Raw genomic sequence first — 21,660 nt, 5'->3', positions numbered from 1 at the left:
TGATTAAACCAAAACTGGGTTATTGGCCCTCCGCAACAAAAACACGACGAACAGATGTCCTATTCTGTCGTCTTAGAATAGGACACACATATGCCACACACAGTTTTCTGCTAACTGGAAATGAACCACCATCCCGCGGTAGATGCTGTGAAAGGCTCGCCATCCTCCACGCCCTCCTGGAGTGTCGGGAAGCCGAAACAGAGAGAAAAACACTTTCCGCTAGTATACTGGCAGCACATCCCCCTTCATGCTGTAATGTTTCTTGGTAAAGAACCGTTGTTTGACACCAGAGCAGTCCTAAATTTCCTAAACGATGTTGTCTTACATGTTGTTAGCCCTACGAATTTGTAGCACATCCTCTCTCCAGAGGATGCCGCTGTGATAATATATTTCTTTTTTATAGCACATGCCTTCAGACCCTTTCGTTCCAAGGGCTCTCTTAGGCAGTAGTGCTTCTTGTAAACGTTTACCTTCATGTATTTTTAAATATCATCATTCTATCACAATGTATCTTTTGTGTTCTTAGTTCTCACTAGCCATTGCCATAATTTTTCTTACATATAGCTTTTATGCGCTTTACCGAGATTGATTTTAGGCCTTTTACAGCTACGTCACAATCACTCACGGAATTCATCTACCCATTGCAAACCCATCAACACTGACCTGGCGCTCTTTGGTCATAATTGGCCCTTGCGCCATAAAACAACAAATTCATCATCATCATCTGATTTTCCCTTTATTATATATACCTGTTCATCATTCAGTGATGTGTCATGGGAAGTCATTGGGCTGGCATACTGCAACCTATCGCCGATTGCTTGCAGTTCTGAAGCAGCGTTATGAACCACGGCAGCTGTCGTGCTGCTGGTCATTGCGCTTCAAATGTTGTTTGTAGCCTCCTGCGATGAAATAGCTCATTATATCACACAAGATCTGAAACATACTACATCACCTGTTCATCATCACTACCCGATGCATCAGTTACAAATTTGCTGTTTCTTTCTGTCGAGAACCGGGCTTGACCTGCTGCTTGGCTTGGTCTGGCTACTGTGTTGTTAGCAGATGGATCATCATCAGATAAGGATGGATATGTTGACAGAGTCTGAACATATAAACACATTTTAGGAATATGAGCATGCCTTAAGAGGAAGCTCCACTTTGGTAGCTGTCATTTAAACAATTAGGAATGCGAACTATAATCACACCTTTGCGACTAGCTTGCACGGCTGTCATCAATGGCATACATTTCTTCTACATTCATCAGGAGATGAGTCCTCTTCCAGTAAACTCGCTTCTTCTTGCACTAAAATATGACATTTCTTCTCAACATTGAATAATAAGTTTTTGCACTTAACCTTTCATTTACTAGAATTAGTAAGTTCATATTTATGTGAATGAACACCGATATGTCTACACAAAATGTCCAAGAAAGAATGACAAAATTACACAAGTTAAAGTTTGCTTGTAGCATTGGGCCTATTTTCATCTAGGCATTTGCAAGATACAGAAGTTAAAGCTTCTGGGAGCACAACTGTAGGTTACACAAACTTGTAGAGCTAGCTACATTTTACACAGTACTGTATTAAAACTGATTATCAGCTGGCAATGCCCAGCTGTCCAAATTCAAAGTAGCATGGACCTTACAATATATTTAAAAATCGAGCAAAGAGCCTAAGGAATCCAAACTGTGTAAGACATGCAGCTGTTAAAATACCCTATAGCATGGGTTTAAATTGGAAAGTTGTGAAGTCAAGATATAATTAGGTGGGTAATGGGTCTAGAATTCTAACCTGAGCAAAATGAACTTTAATTAGGCTGTCATGTTAGCAAGAAACATTGCTCTTATAATTAAAATTTCGGTTGTAATGTTCCAATGTGTCAACTCCATTTGGAGATGTACAACCAATTCGATGCATACAAGCATTCCAATTGGGAGACCAACTGGAAATACTGGAAACTGGAAATCCACATCATTTCAAGGCTGCCATTGAGTCCATATTCCACTGAAGTGGCCACCCATCCCTCATGTAATACCCCACGTTGGGGCCTTTGAGGTAATAATAAATAAAATAAACTGTTCCAATGGGTCTCCAATTGGAATGTGTGCAACCAATTGGACTAACAAACATTCCAACTGGGATACCAAATGGAAAATGGTGAACCAATTGGAATGACCAACTGGAACTCTGAAGTCCAATTCGTTTTTTTACAATTCAAGTGCAGCACTCCAATTGGCTTCCAATTAATTCCATTTTGGTCCAATTGTGGGACCACTTTGACTGGGGAAGCCCTCTGCCTGCGATCTCCAATTACCCCTGTCCTGTGCAGAGGTAATTATACACGTAGATTATACACGTAACATACATTACATATATATATATATTGACACAACTATATTTGGCAGAACCATAATTCAGCGGATATGCGCCAGTGGGGACGACGCTGAAGTAGCGTGGGTTTTTAGGTGAAGCGGGGAAAACGAAGATGTTGTTGTTGTTCCCTTGGACGACTGATAAAGTGCGTTTCTTGGCGGTGCTGCTACGCATACTCGTCGATCATCCCACGTCGTTACAATATATATATATATATATATATATATATATATATATAGTACGTGATGGCTGATTGGCCGAGCCACGCTTGTCTTTATGGCTGGTATGCTACATCATCATCATCAGCCTGGCTACGCCCACTGCGGGGCAAGGGCCTCTCCGATACTCCTCCAACTACCCCAATCATGTGCTAATTGTGGAATCCAGTCCGTAACCCTTAACGACCATCGGTTATCTTCCCTCCTCATTACATGCCCTGCTCATGCCGATTTCTTTTTCTTGATTTCAACTAAGATGTCACTAACTCGCGTTTGTTCCCTCACCCAATCTACTCTCTTCTTATCCCCTTAACGTTACCCTTAACGTTTGCCTGTCCAGGTCAGTGAGCATGCATTGCAATTGGTCCCCTGAGTTACTAAGCAAGGCAATATCATTAGCGGATCGCAAGTTACTAAGGTATTCTCCATTAACTCTTATCCCCAATTCTTCCCAATCCAGGTCTCTGAATACCTCCTGTAAACATGCTGTGAATAGCATTGGAGAGATCGCATCTCCCTGTCTGACGCCTTTCTTTATTGGGATTTTGTTGCTTTCTTTGTGGAGGACTACGGTGTCTGTGGAGCCGCTATAGATATCTTCCAGAATTTTTACATACTGCTCGTCTACACCCTGATTTTGTAATGCCTGCATGACTGCTGAGGGTTTGACTGAATCAAACGCTTTCTCGTAATCAATGAAAGCTATATAAAGGGTTGGTCATATTCCACACATTTCTTTATCACCTGATTGATAGTGTGCATATGGTCTATTGTTGAGTAGCCTTTACGAAATCCTGCCTGGTCCTTTGGTTGACAGAAGTCTAAGGTGTTCCTGATTCTATTTGCGATTACCTTAGTAAATACTTTGTAGGCAATGGACAGTAAGCTGATCGGTCTATAATTTTTCAAGTCTTTGGCATCCCCTTTCTTATGGATTAAGATTATGTTGGCGTTCTTCCAAGATTCCGGTACGCTCGAAGTCATGAGGCATTGCTTATACAGGGTAGCCAGTTCTTATAGAACAATCTGCCCAGCATCCTTCAACAAATCTGCTGTTATCTGATCCTCCCCAGCTGCCTTCCCCCTTTGCATAGCTCCCAATGCTTTCTTTACTTCTTTTGGCATTACTTGTGGGATGTCAAATTCCTCTATAGAGACTATTCACTCCTCCATTATTGTCGTGGGTGCCACTGGTACTGTATAAATCTATAGAACTCCGCAGCCACTTGAACTATCTTATCCATATTAGTAATGGTATTGCCGGCTTTGACTTAACGCATACATCTGATTCTTGCCTATTCCTAGTTTCTTCACTGCTTTTAGGCTTCCTCCGTTCCTGAGAGCATGCTCAATTCTATCCATATTATACTTCCATATGTCAGCTATAGCTTACACTTGTTGATCAACTTGGAAAGTTCTGCCAGTTCTATTCTAGCTGTAGGGTTAGAGGATTTCATACATTCGCATTTCTTAATCAGATCTTTCATATCCTGTGATAGCTTACTGGTATCCTGTCTAGCGAACTTACCACCAACTTCTATTGCACACTCCTTAATGATACCCATAACATTGTCATTCATTGCTTCAACACTAAGATCCTCTTCCTGAGTTAAAGCCAAATACCTGTTCTGTAGCTTAATCCGGAATTCCTCTATTTTCCCTCTTACCGCTAACTCATTGATCGGCTTCTTATGTACCAGTTTCTTCCATTCCCTCCTCAAGTCTAAGATAATTCGAGATCTTACCATCCTATGGTCACTGCAGCGCACCTTGCCGAGCACATCCACACCTTGTATGATGCCAGGGTTAGCGCAGAGTATGAAGTCTATTGGTGACAAAAGTAGCACAAGCTATTGCCATGATCAGCTAATTTTCAACACATATGCACAGTAAGGTTTGGTTCTGCTTAATTGCCTTACGTGTGGTTGTACATTGACTCGGCTACTTCATCTATCGCACGATACTCCATGTTGAAGGTGCCATGAGCACTGTGCCCAGATAATGTCAATTCTGCCTTTTGAATCATGGATGAAATTCCGGCTGGAAGAAAATAATTTTTCTGTACCAACGAAAATGAATCTACCTAGTTATAAAAAGTATCTGTAGCAGGCAATGCATACGGGTAATGGTCATGGCACCTACTAAAGCAAACACAAATATAACCAGTTTCCCAATGACTAGAGTTTATTATGAAAGACTGGTGGCACTTTCCAAAGCCAGCATTTCTTCAACGAAGTGCAGTTTGCTGACTAGAATATTATGAATGACTATGCTGGCCCTTGCCAAGGCCAGCAATATTCTTGAACAAAGTGATTCCTCTTGAAATTCGGCTCTGTACTTGAACTTTGAGGCATTTAATCTGAAAAATCTGAGTGCACATCCAGTGAGCCTAGAAGAAAATCATATACTGTGATGATGAGCACTGATAATGACAATGGTTCTGCAAGAATATAAATATTGCAAGTACAGCAAATGCCAACTTCTCAAACAGGCATCCCATGCAGCTATGTTGGGTGCCAGACAGCATCCAAATTGTCATATGGGGATCAAACCCATAAGCACGAAAACACTCGCCTCCAAATGCTAATTATTCATGCAAGATAATGTTTTGAGTATTTTTCACGATAGTCTAAATACAAAACTCACCTTGAGATTTGGCAGCCTTGGCCTGCTGTTTTCGCAGTTTTTCGCCAGAGTGGTGCAGCCACACCTTTATTACACTCTCGACATCACTTCTTCTTGATGTAGGAAAATTTTGCATTACAGCCCCTGAAATATAGATGCATTGGAGATTACTTATGCAACATTGTGTATATACAAGCTCAAAGCCAAACATTAACGGTATCCAGAAACAACAGAAAATTACATATTAGCCATCTTAGCTTGCCCAAGTACAATAGTACTTGGCCCAGCTGGTTTAACACTCCTCAGCTTGACATTTACGAAGTATGTAAACCCGTACGGGAAAGGAAATGGCTCTACCAAGTTTCTTTTTACCTACAATATGGGGAACCAGCGCTGGATAGGCGGCGCGTCGAAAAGAGTGCGTTGCACGCCGCCCTGGCGACGAAACGCGGCATATTCCAGCCGCTCGACCAGACGACATGTCAGCGGCCGTTTTATAGTTCGTATGTTTCCGTTTTCGCTTCGCTTCAAGTGGACAGTTTTCGTAAAGAAGCTAGTGCCATCAAGTGAAGAAATGATGAAAGAAGCTTTTTAAGCTTTATATATTTTTCACAGTGTGTCGCGGCGAGCACGTGTTTAACGGTTGCGCCATGTGCCGTTGCCATGCTTGTGTGGCAGCCTGCCTCGCAAATCTAGCAGCTATGGCACCAGTCGTGCTGCGCTATGGTTTCAGAAGTATTAGTTGGCCTGAAGACATTCCATGCTGCTCTGGCTAGACATACAAAAATTCTGATGTTACTTCGCCACAGCAATCAATGGAGAAGAAAGCTTTATCGCATCAGCTGACTCGCGCAAGCAAAGGTTTGAGTGCTCCGCTGCTTAATCTGTAACAACCCTGGCTACGTTTAGCACTAATTAGATAAATTTTCCGGATACATCTCAGCGCCGAGTCCTTTCCGCATGTGCATTTTTAAAAACACATAGGCGGCTTAGTCGCGCGTGCGCCGGCAGTATGCGCACATAACTCGTATTCCAAAGCAGCTTTCCTCCCTCATAATTCTTGGCAATGGATGGACAATATTTACCTTTCGTATCGTTCGCTTGGTGCGGTGGCATTGGAAGGGGCTTGGTGGTGGTATTGCGAAGAAAAAATGGTTGGTACATATGCCGGATGGTGCATGCTATTGCTCATTTTGTTTCCGACGAAATGCCGACTGCAGATTCTGCAGTTTGGTACTGGCTGCCACGGCTGACCGTCTTCACTATCGAATAAACCAAGCACACATGCGAAATTCGATTTAGAAACCAGCCCGACACCGCTTGACAGGGTGACAAGACGGGAACTTACTCCGCTCGCCTGACTGCTTGGATCCAGCGCCGCCTCCGTTCCTGTTAGTAGGGTTTAGATGGAAAGACGCAGAAGGATACATCCTCCCTCATCCCGACGTAGTTGTGGCACTTGTATAGGCAACAGTATCGTCGGCGTCCTTTTGTTTTCCTTTGACTTTCAGGGCACGCAACGCCACTACCAGTCGCAATTTTCATCTATGGGAGCGGCTGCATTGTGCACGTTCTAACCGCCAGAGCGGCACTGCAGGCGTCGTGAGAACTCCAGCGATGGTTCCCCATAAGCATTCAGGCAGTCAGTGCCTAGTGATTGTGTCAGCCACTTGCAATGCAGAAAAACTTTTCTTTCCTTTTTTGCCAAGCCAACTGTACTGCACAGCCACTTCTTGGCTGAGCAAAATTCCTAAAATGCGCTGTGTTGCGGGTCCTATGCTGCTGAACACATCCGTTGGAGGACAATTCTAGGCTAATCCTGCAACTGACGTCCTCAGAACGATGCAGAACGGACGAGGACGCCTGTACCTTTTCATGACGTCCACAGGACATCCTTAGAACAACAAAGAATGGACGAGTACGTTTGTACCTTTTGAGAACATACTCAGGACGTCGAGTGTTGTCTGGGTAAGGCCTCAGGAAATCCGAATCTGCAAAACAGTGCATGTAGGCATGAAATGGTTGCTTCCGTGGTGGTTGTCCGCATTGGAAACACCTCTGGCCACTTCGAATGTGCATCAACCACCGCGAGGTACGTCACTCCGTTTATCGGGCCAGCAAAATCGACATGCAACTGTTGCCAAGGGCGCGTAGGCCATGCCCAAGGATGCAAGGGCACTTCAGGTGGCAGATTGCGATTAGACGCGCAAGCGCTGTAAGACGCGGTGAAACGCTCTATGTCACTATCGATAGTAGGCCACCAAACGTAGCTCCTTGCTAGTTCTTTGGTGCGAACAACACCTGGATGACCAAGGTGCAACTCGTCCAAAATGAATGTGCGGAATTTTTCAGGAACAAGTACGCGCATTTCTAGCATAATGCATCCTCGATGTATGGACAGTTCTAGTCTTCTATGAAAGAACGGTTTGATTGCATTCGGGACACTACGCGGCCAGCCTGACTAGATATGATGGGTCACAGTACGCAAGGTAGCATCACATAAAGTTTCACGAGCAATATCGTTGCTGTTGATCGGCATAGTGTTGAAGTGTAGGTCGTAAAGAGAGTCTTCCTGGTCTTCGACCGTCGGCTGTGGTATTGGCAGCCTAGACAAGCAATCTGCGTCAGCGTTCTGTGCGGAAAGCCGGACCTTTAATGAAAAAGAATAGGCCGACAAACCAACTGCCCATCGTTGTAGTCTTGCGGCGGCAATTGCTGGTATGCCAGTCTTGGGACCAAAAATTGTAGCCAAAGGCTTTTGGTCCGTGGTCAAAACAAAATGCCTTGCATACACATACTACAGTCTTGGTCAAAAAACTTGAACCCGCTGTGAACGGCCGAGGAGCAGCGGCGCTTCGCTATCGCGGCGCTGCCACCGTCGGCGCGCGCCGCTGCTCGCTTGCGCCGTGGATAAAGAGGGCGAGGGTAGCATGTCTCTTACTCTCAAGCGTCGTTTGATAACAGCGCTCGTGAAAAACTAGTGCAGCGAGCGCGGCGTGAACGCGACGATGGTGATGAGGAAGCCACCCGACCGGCTAGCATGCCGTTTGCAGCGTATGCTGGATGAGCAAGCGGGAGTCTCTGGCGACCGCTGTCAAACGCGATACACTCAAATTTAGCAATTCCGAGTATCGTAATCATTAGTTAATATTTTTCGGGACCAAATTAAAGGAACAACGCTATGAATAGGCCTATGCATGCTCGAACACGGGCACTTTGCGTGGATCGTAGCTAAGATCTCTCTTCAGCAGCTGAATGATATATTAAAGACTGTGCCACAGTGGCATCTCGAATTTGTAATCATGAAAGTCGCAAGTAGCAAATTAAGAAGCCATAAGCTTCAGGGTTGTACCTGCATCCCTCGACGAAATCACAGGGGGAGCATGCCTTCAAGGGATTGAGTGTGGCTTGGTCTGTGCTTGCCCCGAACAATTACAGCTTGCGCATGTGTGACTGTAAACTAGCCAAGGTCTCTGGTTGAAAGGACGCTACGTATAACCCATTTTTTTAAAGTGCCTGTGAAGCCCTTTCTAGTAGAGACGAACTATATCTCGGTAAACTATATCGACAATGCTTCTTCCAGTGAACCCGTGACAGCGACAGCACCGCCGGTGTGACGCCTTCACTATGAGAGAATCATAATCTCGTGGCCTTGGTCTACTTTACGCGATTCAAACGCGTGATGCCCATTGCAAACTAGATGAATTTACACTGGCCTCATGTGTGCATGAAAGTGGGCCCTAACGACAATGAGGCATTGTGCACGAAATATCAAAAAAGGCGAGGTAGTGCGCATTTTCCAAAATGCCAAGGGAATGGGTCTAACTCAATCGAGGCAAATTTCTTCTAGTCCCGAAAAGTTCCCCACTTTCACTGCAGGTTTAACTAAACAATTTCAATGCCAAATGCACTCGTGTGGTCGTTGCTTAGTGGAGAAGTGCAGTAAACGTATTTGAAATATTGTAACAGTGGTTACAGGCCCTTTTTGAAGAGAGCCTCTGTAGTCGAAATTACTGCTTCTGGTCTTTTGTAAACGAACGATGACTGAATTGCCCGCATATTACGGTAAAACCTGGAACAACGCTATAGACAGCACTGAGAGATGTCAGTATACATTTTCTTTTGTTTTCATCGCACTCCGAAACACATTCAAAATGTTTATCTAAAAGCATAATGCGAGGGCTCTCGCCTTTGAATGTGTAGGATAAAATTGAAATTGGTAATTTCGATGATTAGGACCATTTTTACAGTATAATGCGCTGCATGGAAGCCTAGCGGTTTTGCCCAGGCGAGCGCATTTACTCACACGAAGCACCGTACCACAGCTGCCGCAAGGCGACCTCGCAGCTAGCAGAATGAACGACGCACTGGTTTTTCACGAACGCTGTTATCAAAGGATGGTTGAGAGTAAGAGAATGCTTCCCTCGCCCTCTTTATTCTCGACTCAAGCGAGCAGCGGCGCGCGCCGGCGGCGGCAGCGCCGCGATAGTGGAGCGCAGCCGCTCCCCGGCCGTTCACAGCGGGTTCAAGTTTTTTGAACAAGACTGTACCTAGTAAAGGAATTTTTGAACGCCGAACACAAGAGCTAAGGCTTCTTTTTCTAATTGGTTATAGCCTTTCTCGGTACGACTCAAGGTGCGTGAGGCATATGCGACTGGCCTTATCTGACCGTCGGAAAAAAATTGTGACAGCACTGCACCTACCCCGTAGGCGGACGCATCACAAGATAACTGCAGGGGCAGGCCTGGATCATAGTGCGCCAAGATCGGAGCTGACGAAAGCAGCTGCTTGATGTGCTGAAAGGCACAATCGCAAACCGTTTTCCAATTCCAGGCGACGTCTTTCTGCAAGAGCCTTAAGGAGAAAAGAACGGTGGATAACTTTGGAACAAACTTTCCATAGTAGTTGATGAGGCCTAGCAGCGATTGAAGTTGGTGCTTATCAGTTGGCGCCGGTGCCTTGGTTATCACGGCCAGTTTTTCGTCTGTTGGGTGGATGCCGTGTTTGTTGATCAGATGGCCCAGATAAGTCAGCTCGTCACGAAAGAATTCGCACTTCCACGGCTTGACGTGAATTCGACATTCTAATAGTCTTTTGAGAACTGCGTCAAGGTTCTGCAAGTGTTCTTCCTTTGAACGACCCTTAATTAGGATATCGTCAATGTAGCAAAACACGAAGTTGAGACCCTTCAAGATATTATCCATTTCTTGAAATATTGCAGGTGCCGAAGCAATTCCAAAGGGCAGACGATTCACGGCCGGCGTAAAGACACTTGTGGGTGTTAAGCGTAAGGTACCGTTTTGACTCTCGATCCATTTCTACTTGCTGGTACGCCTTGTTGAGTTCAATTTTAGAAAATTGCTGTCCGCCAGCGACGGCTGCATGCAAACAGCTCGTCGGGCTTGGGTAACGGGTAATGTTCTACGTCTAGTATGGAGTTCAGTGTCAGCTTGTAGTCACCGCATACTCTTATTGGCCCGTCCCGCTTCAAAACTGGCACCACCGGAGTGGCGTACTCTCTACCGGTGTCAATATGCCTATCTGTTCACGTCTAGACAGTTCGTACTCAACAGTACTATTTAGAGAAAACGGAATGCTTCGAGCTTTGAAAAATTTTGGCGTCTCCCCATTTTTGAAAACAAGAGTCGCCTTCTCACCTCGGATGGTGCCTAGCTCGTTCCTGAAGAGATCCTTATGTCGGTCAAGCAAGGATTGTAGCTCGGAAGTCGTTGAGCGCTTACTAATCTCTCCCCCTGTAGCTGTTGCTTGGCTCTAATCGACACGCACTTGCTGAAGCCAGCTGCGCCCGAACAGCGCTGGCCCGCTCTGGGAAGCACATACAGCGGCAAGCCCTTGCACTGGTCGTTGTGCTCAACTCTAAGGAAACAAACACCGCATGGCTCCACAGGTTCGCTCGTGTAAGTCCTGAGCGTCAACTTAGTTTGCTTCAGAGGTACTGCCAGAAAAAGAGCGGAATTGACCCAAGGGCATTACCGAAACGGCAGCTCCTGTATCAAGCTCCATTTTCAAGGGAACACCTTTGACGATTAATCTGAGCATGATGAGGTCTCCTGTCTCTACCTCTTTCGTTGCAACACTTTGCATTCGTAGTTCTGACAGTTGTAACACCCGAACGTTCTATACTGGTCGCTTTTCGCTTCGGCCGCAATTTTCCTTGCCACCTTAGGCAGGCTTTCTGAATGTGCCCTTTCTTGTTGCAGAAAAAAAAAGTCGCATTGACGTGCGGACACGCATTTGCAGTGCAAGTTGAGTTACAGCGAAAGCATTTTGTTGTTTCCCTGGTGGGCAACTGATGCACCCCGAACTCGGTTTCGGGCTTCGAATGAGCAGCTCTAGCGTTAGTGAGCGCAGCTTCCAAAGCTGTTGCGCGGTCAACGGCTCGTTGAAACGTTAGATTCTTGTCTTCCGAAAACAAGTGCTTTGAATGTCGACTCTGAGCAAACTGCACACAAATCTGTCTCCAAGCGACTCGTCAAGAAAGTGCACTAAACTCACGTTTGCCGCCACGTACTGTGGTGTCGTTTCGTGTTCCTTTTCCCTCGGCGATGAAACTTTGTTCGCTCACTTATGACTGACCATTCAGGGGCCAAATGTTTACGAAGCAGCTCGCACAAGCTTTCCAGGGACTTCGAGGACGGCTTCTCTGGAGCGGCGAGTGACTTGAGGAGCGAATACCCAATATGCTGATGAACGCGTCCACCCTCCGGTCCTCTGGAACATTATTGGCTCGAAGGTACGCATGCACGCATTCTTCGTAGCTAGTCCAATCGCTCGTAAAATTGTTGAAATGTTCTACTTGCCCCAGCTGCAGACTCGTGGTCGCCTTCGCCATACTGTCCCAACCAGCTGCTCTTCAACTGTCTATGCGTAATCCATCAGCAGGTGAATTCCGTTGTTGTCAGGCAGGGGCTTGTTCCTTGCTGGCAGTATCCGATCCTCGTCGCCAGTCTACGTTGTGTCTGACGGAAGGACAGCGCAACGGTTTAGCGAGAGCAATACGGCTTTATTTAGCCATCAACTTAACAGCGGCGGGCGAATTGCCCGGCTCTATGTTACAGGAATGAAAGCACACGCCAGCTTGAATGCCAGCGCTTTTAAGCACAACCAATAGTGATAACGTTTGTGCCGCTACCACGGCGCATGCCTAGCTGTGACGCCTTGTCGCCTAGACGCGCGACGTATCATTATTTTTTTCGCAGTTGGACTGTAATACCGTACTGACACACATACCAGCTTTGACTGAAACGTCGGTTGACTCGTCGACCAACAGCGAATAAGGCTTCTCTGAATTGTCCTTCCATAGATATTTGGCAAAATATTGTGCCAGGACTCCAGGGATTAATGCTGTGAACTTTGTTCAGTGCATCACGAGGTCAAACTTGAGCTCTCCTTTTGAGTAGATCTGAAAGCTCATCCACACATCTTATCGGCATGTGGCAAGCAGTGAAAAGAGCGATTTTAAGAGCGCTTTCTTTTGTTCTTCGTCAAACGCAAGAGCAGGCGCGAGAACATCTTGCAACCGGTGCTGGTCACTTGGTGCCACTCTTGTGCGGTGCTTTCTTGTTTCGGCATGCTTAGTCAGGCCCGCATAGTGTGCCCGTACCTCACAGGAGCAAACCTTGCACTGTGCGAAGGCTTGGCCACTTTCTGCAGAGGCAATCCAGTCTGCAGGAAAAATGAATTACTCAGATTCAACACAATGTTAAGATAAGATTTAAATTGTCAAGTAATAACTGTGGTTTTATGTCCCAAAACAACGACATGATTATGAGAGACGTCGTAGTGGAGGGCTCCGGAAATATGAAACCCCTGGGGTTCTATAATGGGGGCCTAAATCTAAGTACACAGGCCTCTAACGTCTACCCTCCATGAAAAAAAAAAATTGAAGGCCCAATCCACTCTGTGAAACTGGATTGCCAGCGAAGCTGTTACCATCCACTTAACCTATTATAGTCTAACGAATTAAATGAGTACACCGTAAAATGCAGTGTATAATCATTTATTGGACAACGACATTCACGACGGTTTTATGATCGCTGTGGTATACACTGAGGTTTTCGGTTTTGACAGTTGCCACGTTCTTCGCCAACGTTAGGTCGACACTTGAGTCACGGATGGTGGTTGGTAATTTCTGTTCTGTGTAACACTGTAGTACAAACTCTTCGAAGACAAAGTCTACGAACCACTTGTTCTCCTGTTTTGAAATGTCGATATTAAAGTCCCCCACGATGACGAAACGCGTACTGTTATCTCTCGCCAACACCGCGAAGTGCGTTCGCATGAACCGCACTGCGTCGACCTTGGAAGTGCCCGGCGAAACGTAACACGGTGAAGATGACGATTCCGTTGCGGGTTTTCACGGCACATACATCGCTGCAGTCGACCGGGTCATACTTAAGCGTGTATGCGGTCACGCATGCTTCTTTTCTTGCGTAGACGGCGACTCTGGCGGAGCGGTTGTCACTTCCTTTCGCAGCCATTATTCCAACGTGGCCGGTCACTTTGGCGACTATGTCCATCCACGTTTCCGAGAGACAGCACCTGAACCTCGTTGAGTACGAAGTCATTCGTTATATCTTTGGAATGAAGACCAAGCGATCTCACATTGAGAGAGGCAATCGAGATCGAGTGCGGTTCCTGCAACAAGGCAAGGCACGCCTTCGTGATGGTGGCCAGGTGATGGAGCCGAGTTTTCTGTGAAACGCCACGAAAGAATCGCCGGTTGGTAGAGGTAAACAGCTTCGCTGTAAAATGCGACCTCCGAGGCGTGAATTGAACCCGGGACCTTCAGGTCAGCGGACGAGCACATAACCACTACCCCGCAGGGGCATCTGCCTCAGCAGTAGTTTGGTGTGTTGCGACACCACGTACCTGAGCAAACGAGGGTTGGACCCTCCTGCGTGTAGCCGTGCGTGGCTTAGCCGTGTCTGGGGAGAGGGGGATCCTGGGGGTTGAGCCGATGCTGGGTGTTTGGACCTTTATGGCCCCCCTGCGGAGGCAACACACCTCTTTGGCCTCTGCTTCACATAGACGGCCCCTCCAGATTGACCCACCTGGGGCAAATCGGCAGTCGCCTTTTCCTGTCTCTCTCTCCTCAAATCTTCGTCTTTCTCTTTCACTTTTTGACCTTTCCTGTCTTCTCTCTTCTATTTACTTCCTTTCTCCTTGGTGGCAAGGGTGGCTATATTACCTTGCGTACGCCATATTTGGTTATAGTGATGGCGTACGACTGGTGTCGTGCAGACTTGTACACAAGCTCTGCCCCGTCCCCGCGTTGGGCTTCGTGGTGGTCGGTCGGCGCTGTTGCCGAACATACACATTTTAACTCGACAGCGTTAAGGAGCTCGTGTCGCAGAAAAGCCGGTGTCGGCGGCGTTGGCCGTGAGCGAAAAATCCCGGAAGGCAATTCATAAATAAAAACAACTTGCAAGATGGGCAGGGTGGAAATCAAACAAGGGTCTCCGGAGTGTTAGACGGACACGCTACCACTCAGCCATGAGTTCGATGGTTCAAAGTGGGACAAAAGCACCTCTAGTTAATGCGGTGTTGCCTTAGAAACGTGCCGTAGAAAGTTATGCTGCGGTGTATATCGGTAATTATGAGCACGTAAATTACAGAAGTCGCAGTTAAACGAGTAGCGAAGTACGTTTCCGCTACATTTCTTCTGTGCTTGGCGCACATGCAGGGCCATCTTGCGGCAAACACAGAAGGCCCCCTCCTCACAATGTGCGGTGCTGCCCCGACAGGTGGCGCGCCACTCGCCCTCTTCTCCCCTTCGTCTCGTTTGAGCGCATTGGGGCCGTGAGGGGACCGGTGTGAGGATGCCCCAACACCCTTGCGTTTAATAAGTTTTCTCGCTCTCTCCCCTTCCAATTTCCAGCGTGCGTCACGTGCCAACGTGTGAGGATGCCCCAACACCCTTGCGTTTAATAAGTTTTCTCGCTCTCTCCCCTTCCAATTTCCAGCGTGCGTCACTCGAACCCTCGTGTTTAGGTGACGCGGCTCCTCTTTCCACTCACAGCGCTATTCCTAGGTGCAGCGTCCGATGCGGGACGCCTCTGACATGATTGCTGCGCCGTAGCGCGTCTGGTGGGAAAGCGTCTCCTGCGATGTGCGAACGGGGTGCGATAACGCTATCGCGTTCCACTCTTGAAGGCGAAGCTTAAGCATCCTCCAATTTTTTTCTCATGGCAGTGCAAGTTTCTGTTCTCTATGATCGGCACCTGAAAAGATGCTGCACCGAAGCAATGTTCCAGTTCTATTATCGGAGCAAAGCTCCATCATTTCCCAAGTTCTATGTACTGCACAGCGAAAACAATGTACCAGTAAGAAAGCTCTCCCCGTTCCTATTGGCCAAGTGTCTAAAAGAAAAAATTGGACCTACATATAAAGCCTCAAAAATGTTGAGCGAGGACCTCCTCCTAGAACTAAATGACAAAGATCAAGCGCAAAAGCTCTCAGAACTTACCAGTAATGCTAACGCGAAAGTGACAGTTTCAGCACATAGAGCACTAAATACAAGCAGGGGTGTGATATCACAGGAAGACTTTATTGGCTTGAGCGACGAAGAACTGCTGGGAGGTTTCCAGGAACAAAATGTTACCAAAGTCCAAAGAATTGTCATTCCCAGGAACGACCAAGAAATCCCGACAAAACATGTTATGCTCACATTCGGAACAAGTGTAATGCCTACCTTGCTGCATGCAGGTTATGTAAAGGTAAATGTTAGACCATATATCCCGAACCCCAGACGATGTTTCAAATGCCAAAGGTTTGGACATGCTTCATGTGCATGCCGAGGACAAACAACTTGTGCTAAATGCAGCTCCAACGATCACCAATCTGACAATTGCACCTGTTCCCCACGTTGTGTTAACTGCAAAGGAGATCATCCAGCTTACTCGCGGTTCTGCCCTTGCTGGAAAAAAGAAAAAGGAGTAATTGCTCTAACTGTCAAAGAAAAAATCTTGTTATCTGAAGTGAGAAAGCGATTGTCACACCTTTCACGAAGAAGTTATGCCGATGTGACGCAGGTGGGGGCAGTGTCACAGAGGTCTCAGGAGTTCTCCGAGCCCACGCATAGTGGTCCCGCAGTGACCCCTCCCGCCCCCGCGATGGAAGCAGCTAGTGCGGCACCATCCTCTTCAAAGGCTCAGCAGACACCAGTCCCGCAGGGCCCTAAAATAAACCGAACTCCAAGGCCCGAGACGTGTCTCGGCACCCAATTCTCGGTCCTCCAGCGCTTCAGAGAGAGCAATGGAGGTCGATCCAAAAACCTTGATGTCGTCGACGCCGAAGGACAAGCGCTCTCTTGAGCGCAGAAAGAGGGACAAAGTCCCAATCACCACGTTAAATCAGAAAGCGATAATCTAAAGGTTATCACTCCTTTGTATTAGCATTCTTTAGATCTGTGTTACCTAACATCTTTCTAATTCTCATTTACTTTTAATGCCATATTTTACCTTTCAGTTTCAAAATGGCTTGTATTATCCATTGGAATTGTAGAGGGCTTCTACACAACTTAGGTGACATCGAAGACATGTTAAGTAACTTCTCTCCTGTGGCCGTGTACTTACAAGAAACAAACTCAGGCGAAAAGCACAAAAACATTTTAAAAGGCTTTACTGTTGTACAGCGCCACCGTGCTCAGGCGAACTGGCTTTCGGGTGGTGTAGCTATTGTTCTGCAGAACAGCATTGCAGCTAGAAAAGTTACCATTAATACTCACTTAGAAGACGTTGCTGTCACTGTTGCAGCACACGAAACCATTACCATTTGTCAATGTACATTCCACCGCATTCACATTTTACTGTAAGAGATCTGGAGTTAATTTTAAACCAGCTACTTAAACCTTTTTTAACAGTGGGTGATTTTAACGCTCATAACATATTATGGGGTAGCAAAGCAACTGACACCAGGAGACAAACACTTGAAGATTTTATCCTGACAAACGACATATGCCTTTTAAACACTGGTGCGGCAACCTACTGCTCCCCAAGCACAGGAGCTATGAGCTGTCTAGATCTGGCACTGTGCTGTCCATCTCTCTTTGGTGATTTTCAATGGAGTGTTATTGATAACCCCTATGGTAATGACCATATGCCTGCTCTCATTAAAGAACATCTCCTTTCCCTACAGTACCATTAAGATCACCCCATTGGAAACTCCATCTAGCAGACTGGCCTCTCTTCAGCGAAAAGGCCAGTCTTGATGATATATCAGATGGTCAAACGATAAACGAAATGAATGAAAAGATTACTGCCTTCATACTTGCTGCAGCAGAACAGACGATTCTGAAATCCTCCGGCTTACGCGTCAAACATTAATTCATTTAAGGCCCCTTTACAGCCACGTCACATCAACTTCATAGAACTCATAACTACACTGCGAACTCATTACCACGGCCATGGCGCACTTTGGCCATACGTTGCCCTTGCGCCAATAAACACCACACATTCATTCATGCATCTTAATGCTTATAGTACCCGCCATTTGTCATTGCTATAATGTTATTACGCATAGATTTTATGCATTTTATAAGGACTTTCTTTAAGACACCTTTACATCAACTTCATCGAAATCATAACTCCACTGCAAACTCTTTGGCCATACCTGGCCCTTGCGCCACTAAACACCACACATTCATTCATTTAATCTGACAAAGCTTGGGGCATGGTATTGGGGACATTGGGGAACCCACGAGCGACTCAGCTGCACGTGGGACATACTGCAACTTGCAGAAGTCCTTTAGCTGGAGGCATTACCCGCTTCGTGAGTTTTGCATGCTGCCTAACAGCATGTCTGTCTTAAACAGGTGTGATTTTCCTCGCCCTGCAGGTGTCCTTCGACATTAGGCTGCAGTTCAAGCCTGACGGTCTGTAGGTGAAGATGTACAACGGCATGGTCTTCATCGTGGCCAAGCCACTTTACTGACGGCAGCATCACGCACGAGTTCAACCGCAAGGTGCCACTTCCTGACAGTGTCGACCCACTCACCGTGCGCGCCTTGGATATGCTGACCATCAGGTCTCCGCGGAACCCGTCATCGTGATACACGTCAAGCATCTGTGAACGTCATATGTGCTCGTCCGCATGAGCCTGTACTAAAGGACACAGGGAAGAGCAGAGGTGCCGCTGGCAATGTTTAAAGCTAAGTACCACACACTTTGCTTGTTTGGAATAAGCAGATGTCAGTCGATTACAGTTACTTGTATCCGCGTCGATGGGAGTACAGCGAAATCTCTTTATAATGAACTTCAGGGGACCGCGGTAAATTGTTCGTTACTCTGAAAGATCGTTAAAGCGTTAAAGTGAAAGCCTCGAAATTAACCATTCCACTCATCAACCCATCAGTTCATAAGTTGTCACCATATGAGCTATCCATGAAAGCGTCGCTGTTGGCTGTCAGCATGCGCTGTTGCTATTTTCCATAGATTCCACCGCCATGCACCACCAAAGTACCGTATGTGACGCACTCAAAAGAGATGCTGATGCCGAGAAAACTACCTACATAAATGTAGCTCCATGTCGTCTACAAAGTGCAATGTCTTTTTGTTTGTTTTTCACATTTCTTGCCGTGGACTTCGCAACTCTCTCGCTCGGGCGGACACATGAACTATGTCAGAGCGCAAGCGTGTGTAAACGACACCTTCTGGAAAGTGCGACTATGTGGCATCCCCACAAGTACAGAGGTTATATTTCACTGCGCGTGCATAGCTAGTACGGCCGCAAAAGTAGCGGGGAAGAAAGAGGCATTCGCAGAAAGTAGGGTGAAAGGAGGAAGAGACGCGCTTTTGTTGCTAGCCGATACTTTTCTGGGTGGAGCACGCGCTCGCAAAACCTGATGCGCCATCGCCTCTGCTCGCCCACATTTTTTTTTTTTTTCCTGGGGCGCCGTCTTAGGTTTTCTGGACCCATGCACTGCGACGTCTGCTCCCTGCACCTTTCGTCTGCTAGTGTACTGTTTCGGCTGCTGGGAAGGATACTCGGAAATCTAAGAATCCTCAGATTTTGGAATATTAGTTCGTAGTACTGAGGCGTTGTTAACATCACAGGGAAACTGAATAATGATCGTTATTCTGGAAAGCTCAGTATCCTGAATTTTGTAGTACTTAAATATTTTTACATTGAAACTATGAGAACTCAGCAGGGGATTGCCGAAAAGTTTGTCAATCTGAAAAGTTCAATAATGTAGTGTTTGTAGTAACGAGATTTCACTACTTGCCTCATGCTGGAGGACCTTATGTAGATTGGTCTCAGTTATCACGCAACTATTTCCTAGCTGCCGAAATGGAGGTGCATGTATTGGCTAGAAACCTACAGCGTGGCAGCAATTAAAAAAAGAAAGGCAGAGGAGAACCGGAACAGAGCTAGTTGTTTGTGGCATTGTTGTTAGCATCCGTTTTCTCTGTATAGGTTGCAACCTGATAATGTCACTCATGAATTCATGACTAAGTCTAGGATATATTGGTGAGAATGGGTTTTGGGCCCACTTTCCAGATTTCTAGTTTTCCGTGTCCAGATTCAAAGACACTGGTGTTCTGCTTGCCACTCAGAGGCTCTTGTCAGGGGGAATTAAGTGCCTCTAACAAGAAAAACTATTTAATCCTTGTTTCCAAGGGCTCGGAATAGAACTCGTGTCCACAATTTGGAGCCCTGTTAGAATTGTGTTAATTGCAATTACACAAGAAGATTTTTCCTGGCATATGACTGTGGCAAAACAGAAGTGATATAGGTGCAGCCAGAGTGCGAACCCTTTAGTTTGCATGTGATGGCACCCCGAGTGGAAAAGGGCAGACAAAAGTACCAGAAAATAACGGTCACCATTGATGCTATGTAACCACGATGCAGAAATAAATATTATTTTGTCAAAACAATATAGCTGTGCTCCCAATCAATTGTTGATGCTGTCCCTCTGTGTTCAGAGAACTAAAGAAAGCCAGACTTCCTTTTTTTAACCCAGCATGCCTTTACAATGAGACACTACTTGCAGAATCAAGATGTAGCAGCCGCGAGAGGACCACAATGGGCAGGCAAGAGCCAGTGCACCTCCGAACCAGTTTCTCCTCGCTGTCTCCATTCTCCACCGATGGTGAGCAGAGGGAAGGGTGACCAACCTAAGGGGGCTGAAGCAAAAGAAAAATAAAACCAGCTGACAGCTGGGATTCACGCCGCTGAGTTGTCTCGCTCTTTCTCTCCTCCATGCGTACTTGCAACCCAACAAGAGCATAATTGTCCGATACATTATGGAAAACACCGCAAATCATTTTAAAGCAATGTTATGGGCTATTTAATGCACTCTGTGATGTCTCAGAAACACTATTTTTGAATATGTGTTCATGTTATGGCTAAAGTAAAACAAGTTCTGGTTGGCCCTTTTGTTTGAGTGTCCATTGCAAAGTGAAGCGGAGGAAGACGCACCAAGCTGTCTACTTCAACAGCTCCAAAGAAGGTAAGGATTACAACAACAGATAAAGTGACATCAAAGAGTGACACTAAGACTCATCTTAGTTGAATGTCATACACGAGTCGGCTGGGCACAAGATGTCAGACTAACAACAAACATTTTACAGTACTTTTGCACAGTTTGATGTCTTTATGCCAAACAGTTATGGAAAGTTGTCGTGTTGATCACTTCCTTACGTTTGAATTCTATACAATGACATGAGATTTTATTAGTAAATAGTGTCGAGCACACATTAGCAACGTCTACTATGTCACAGCAAGTTGGCATAACAATAAGATTGTGGTACGTGCCACCCTGTGAATTTCGTATTTGCATCCTTTTTGACCTACTAGGCCCCAACTCAAGCTAAGACCGGCTTATTTGCAATTAAATGAGTCCCTCTAAAGTACAAGCAAAAGCTTGGTTCATGGTCTCACATTGCGTACACTACAAAAATCTGCAGTCGATGTTGCTGATATCGATAGTTAATTGACTACTATGGGCCCATTTCTTTCGCTTGATAACAGTCAGTGAGTCTCAAATCCACTAGTATTCATGTCGCAGTTAACAAAAGTGACTCAAGGGCCAATTGCCTGCTATTAAGATAACTTAAAATGATGCTTCATATCTGCTGCTGTAACCCTAAGCGGCGGTGCCTAAAGCTCCCAAGGCTAGGTTACGTACACGTATATGTAAATTGTAACAAAAGTGGAAGGGTGTTTGGTCATCACATTTGCTCAACTACTGCCATGTTGTACAGGGTGGTCCTTTATGAAAGCGAACACAGGAGCTCGTGGCCTGTGCTGTGCAGAGGCTGCTTAGAGCACCAGTAACAGGCAGCAAGGGGAAGCACATCTGCTTGTAGCACCATCTATTGGTGGCCGGAATAAGCAGACACGGCTGATAGGCGAGCGGCTGCTTGCCTATCAGCCAGGTGGATGTGCAACAGGTGAGGCCTGCAGCGTAGCGTCTGCTGCTA

At 46.2% G+C, this 21,660-nt stretch overlaps 1 long non-coding RNA gene across 1 annotated transcript in view; it reads left to right on the top strand.

The window, feature by feature from the left end:
• The window catches only part of LOC140213106 (uncharacterized), a 146,605-nt gene extending 126,205 nt beyond the window's left edge, over positions 1-20,400 (top strand). The window contains exon 2 of the long non-coding RNA XR_011890031.1: positions 18,074-20,400. This is a non-coding gene — a long non-coding RNA (uncharacterized lncRNA). The remainder of the gene's footprint in view (positions 1-18,073) is intronic.
• Positions 20,401-21,660: the final 1,260 nt, after the last annotated feature.

The sequence above is a fragment of the Dermacentor andersoni genome, chromosome 9, assembly GCF_023375885.2.
Source record: "Dermacentor andersoni chromosome 9, qqDerAnde1_hic_scaffold, whole genome shotgun sequence".
Lineage (NCBI taxonomy): Eukaryota > Metazoa > Arthropoda > Arachnida > Ixodida > Ixodidae > Dermacentor > Dermacentor andersoni.
Note: the sequence above shows the minus strand (reverse complement) of the source record. Positions and strands in the feature narration are given on the sequence as shown.